General features: G+C 46.7%; 1 non-coding gene across 1 annotated transcript; it reads right to left on the bottom strand.

Annotated features, from left to right (window-relative positions):
- Window positions 1-399: 399 nt before the first annotated feature.
- On the bottom strand, window positions 400-473 carry trnai-aau (transfer RNA isoleucine (anticodon AAU)). The gene has a single exon. It is a non-coding gene; the product is annotated as a tRNA-Ile (tRNA).
- Between the last annotated feature and the right edge of the window lie 4,449 nt (window positions 474-4,922).

Raw genomic sequence — 4,922 nt, 5'->3', positions numbered from 1 at the left:
AGTGGTTGGGGTGTGGAATGGACTGCCTGCAGTGATAGTGGAGTCAGACACTTTAGGAACATTTAAGCGGTTATTGGATAGGTACATGGAGCACACCAGGATGATCGGGAGTGGGATAGCTTGATCTTGGTTTCAGATAAAGCTCGGCACAACATCGTGGGCCGAAGGGCCTGTTCTGTGCTGTACTGTTCTATGTTCTATGTTCTAGAAATCGAGCCCGGGTCCCTGGCGCTCTGATGCAGCAGTGCCATTTGCCCACTTAATGCTGCATCAGCCAAATATTTCCCAATCATTGAACAAGCTAACCGGGAAAAAGGGATTCGCACGAACCTGACCGACAGAACATCAACAATGAGAAACACAGAGAAACATACAACAATTGTGTGCAAGAAAATTTGCTGGTCAGTATGGGGATCGAACCCGCGACCTTGGCGTTATTAGCACCACGCTCCAACCACCTGAGCTAACCGAACATTGCGACGCAATTGCGCTTGAATGGAGCCACTAAATGAGCATCAACGTGCTCCTCGAAATTAGCGAGAGGTGATAATTTCGTCCTCACCCTCTTACCGAGCACATCCTCTTTTCTATGACCGAAATTCAGCCCACCAGCGAGCTGCGCCGATATTCCTGTCCCCGCAGTAGTCTAACTTTTACCAACTTCCTCACTTCAAAGAGCAGGTTCAATGGGAATTTGGGCAGAAAGGTTGCATCCTTCCCTTTGAATGCCACCAGTGACCAGTGTACATTGTTCATTGCGGATTGTTTTTGAGAAGGTTTTTCAATCATAGCATTCTGCCAGCTCGTCAAACATCATAAGGTTTTGCCAGAGATATTGCGGGTGACAGGGATTCAGTCATTAACCTCATTAATGCTAAATATTAGGACACTCGGCCCCCTTCGGCTAATTCTCTGAAAGAAACATCCTGTTAGTCTCACTCCTCTTCCCTTTCTCCATAACCCTGTAACTTCCCAAAATCACGGATTTCATCGAATCCATTCTGAAAGTTATTCACGTCGGCCATCCTTTAAGTCAGTGAATTTCGTATCAAAACAATCCGGTGCACCAACTAAAATCTTCTTATGTCCCCCTCTGATTATTTTATTTTGTCAATTCTTATTCTCCACCTCTTGTCTCAATTAAAATAGATTGTTCTCATTGACTGCAGCTGGACTCTCTTCAGTCTCTCTTCAGTCATACTGCTTCTGCTTTCCAGCTCTGCTTTCCAGGGCGGCACGGTAGCACAGTGGTTAGCACTGCTGCTTCACAGCTCCAAGGTCCCGGGTTCGATTCCCGGCTCGGGTCACTGTCTGTGTCTCTGTGTGGAGTTTGCACATCCTCCTCGTGTCTGCGTGGGTTTCCTCCGGTTTCCTCCCACAGTCCAAAGATGTGCGGGTTAGGTTGATTGGCCAGGTTGAAACAAAATTGCCCCTTAGAGTCCTGGGATGCGTAGGTTAGAGGGATTAGCGGGTAAAATATGTGGGGGGTAGGGCCTGGGTGGGATTGTGGTCGGTGCAGACTCGATGGGCCGAATGGCCTCCTTCTGCACTGTAGGGTTTCTATGATTTCAGTCTGCACTTTGAAGCCAGCAGATTGAACATTTCTCGCCAACGATGTGGTCATTTAGTCCTTAACTTCACTGCCGCCGATAAAATCTTTATCCACATTCATTGTCTCCTGAATAATTACTTCAAAACGGTCGGTCTGCTTCCAATTAGCTGTTAAAGAAAATTAAACGGCTCTCCGTCGGGGACTTGAAACCAGGCCCCTCGCGTGACAGGCGAGGATACTAACCACCAGGTGACCGACGAATACGTCGCGAATGATCAGTGAAAAATTCAACCGCTGCAACTCAACAAACTCTGTCAAATCATTTCCGTAACCACCAGATTTTCCAGGTTGAAAGGAAGAAATGCTTGTTTGATTTCACTGTGGAAGAAAGTTTTCAAACATCAGAGTGATGGGAAAGCAGAGAGACGCACGCACTCGACTGAGTTTTCCAGTGACTGACTGTGGATGGAGCTTTAACTAGTTACAGCCTGAGAAAAAAACAGGATTCACCTCCACACGTGTTTTCTGATTCAATGAACCTTCACTGATTTATCCAAGCTGGAGATACACCAGGACAATAGCAGCAGAGAAGGGTGGGGTGGTGGTGGGGGGGAGGGGGGCGAGGGGGGAATGCGGCGAGGGGGTAACTGGGGGGGGAGGGTTAGTTTGCCCATCCCTCCTGGAAACGCAGTGACACAGTCACACTGAGCAGAAGAGTGATCTCACCTAAACAGCCATTTCGCCTAATCTCACACCACAAAATTCACATTGAGGTGAAACGACTTAAATGTTCTGAATGTGGGCAAAGCTTTTAGAGCTTTGACTGTTTCATTCAGCATCCGGGATGTGGCACAGGCGAAGGTCCGTTCACCTGTGTCAAGTTTGGCAAAGTTTCAGCTATTCATCACACCTCACAAAACACGTTCATGTGCATGCAGCGGAGAGGCCGTTTAACTCCATTGGGTGTAAGAAGAGATTTAGGTATTCATCCAATCTCACTTAGCACATTGATATGCTCGCTGGGGAGAAACTGTTCATCTGCTCTGAGTGTGGGAAGGGATTCCCTCGTTCATCCCACCATGTTGACCACAAACAGGTTAGCATTGGAGGGAAGTCATTCATCTGCTCCACATGTGGGAAGGGTTTGAGAACATCAATCCATCATCCGTCACACCAGCGGATTCACAGCGTCGAGAGACAAATTATTCACCTGCTCCATGTGGAACAAGATATTCAGTCATTTATCCGGCCTGCTGACACAACTCGAGGTTCTCCGGGGGATGAGGCAATTCTTCAGCTCTGAGTTTGGGTAGGTTTTCACTCATTCCACCTGCAGCGACACTGTCCAGACAGTGGAAGTTCCCTCCTGGAAACGCAGTGACCCAGTCACACTGAGCAGAAAAGTGATCTCACCTATACAGCCATTTCGCCTAATTTCACACCACAAAATTCACATTGAGGTGAATGACTGAATATCTTGTTCCACATGGAGCAGGTGAATAATTTGTCTCTTGACGCTGTGAATCCGCTGGTGTGACGGATGATGGATTGATGTTCTCAAACCCTTCCCACATGTGGAGCAGATGAATGACTTCCCTCCAATGTTAACCTATTTGTGTTCAACAAGGTGGGATGAACGAGGGAATCCCTCGTTCCAGACAGTGGAAGTTCTTTCTTCTTTGGCACCTTTGCTTTCTAGATACTGCTTTCTCTAAGACATAGATGAAGCTGGGTCCGTGATGTTGTGCGACAGCAGTGCTAACCACTGTGTCACTTTTTAAATAGTTCAATTGTTCATACTAACAAATAGCAATCAATTACTGGGTAAATCAGATACATCATCTCTGGAAGACAAAGTCTGATTTAAGGTTTCCTCATTCCTATTAATGCACTCTCCCAGGTCTTGCCACCGAACACAAGTCACCACCTGTATTCTACACTTAAATCTGATTGTGCAATATGGGAAGCATGCATGTTACTGTCGAAGGATCATTTAGTTCGGGACATTAACTCTGTTTCTTTCCACAGATGCTGCCAAAGCTGCTGAATATTTCCAGCACTTTCTGTTTTTACTTTAGTTTTCCAATTTCTGCTGTATTTTGCTTTTATTATAGAACATAGAACATAGAAAGTCACAGCACAAACAGGCCCTTCGGCCCACAAGTTGCGCCGATCACATCCCCACCTCTAGGCCTATCTATAGCCCTCAATCCCATTAAATCCCATGTACTCATCCAGAAGTCTCTTAAAAGACCCCAACGAGTTTGCCTCCACCACCACCGACGTCAGCCGATTCCACTCACCCACCACCCTCTGAGTGAAAAACTTACCCCTGACATCCCCCCTGTACCTACCCCCCAGCACCTTAAACCTGTGTCCTCTCGTAGCAACCATTTCAGCCCTTGGAAATAGCCTCTGAGAGTCCACCCTATCCAGACCCCTCAACATCTTGTAAACCTCTATCAGGTCACCTCTCATCCTTCGTCTCTCCAGGGAGAAGAGACCAAGCTCCCTCAACCTATCCTCATAAGGCATGCCCCCCAATCCAGGCAACATCCTTGTAAATCTCCTCTGCACCCTTTCAATGGCTTCAACATCTTTCCTGTAATGAGGTGACCAGAACTGCGCGCAGTACTCCAAGTGGGGTCTAACCAGGGTCCTATAAAGCTGCAGCATTATCTCCCGACTCCTAAACTCAATCCCTCGATTAATGAAGGCTAGTACGCCATACGCCTTCTTGACCGCATCCTCCACCTGCGAGGCCGATTTAAGAGTCCTATGGACTCTTAATTCCTTTGAAACAGATTGAGAAAATCCTCTCCACATAAACCACATTGCTCTTTTTGAGATCCGTTTTTCCTTTATAGTCAGTGTTCTTCTGAATGATGGCAGTATTAATTAACCTTCTCCCTCAGCTACTCCAACCATTCTGTTGGCTATTTCATTGTTCTAATGGTCACATTCCCTGTCTATCCGGTTATTCCTTTAAATAAGCCCTTACTTTTTCCATTATTTCCATATGTTACCACATTTCACTGACAAATGTGGAAATGTTTGCTCCACACACAGGATTTGATCTGTTTCAAACCGCACACAGAAAGGTCTCGTTTTGTCTGAGAGTTCGAGTGAAATCAGCTTTCAAAGTGATGCAGATTTTCAGCCGATGTGAGAGCTCCGAGCGCAGCAATCTCCTCATTCCCTCTGATTGGTTGGCAGACCAGCCGCTCGGGCTCTGCTCAGTCTTTCTAATAAAAGCAAATTACTGCGGATGCTGGAATCGACTGGACTGGTCATCTGGACTCGAAACGTCAACTCTTTTCCCTCCTTACAGATGCTGCCAGACCGGCTGAGATTTTCCAGCGTTGTCTCT

This window comes from Mustelus asterias, chromosome 16 (assembly GCF_964213995.1).
Source record: "Mustelus asterias chromosome 16, sMusAst1.hap1.1, whole genome shotgun sequence".
Classification (NCBI taxonomy): Eukaryota; Metazoa; Chordata; class Chondrichthyes; order Carcharhiniformes; family Triakidae; genus Mustelus; species Mustelus asterias.
The sequence above is the reverse complement of the archived record's forward strand: the minus strand, read 5'-3'. Positions and strand labels throughout refer to the sequence as shown.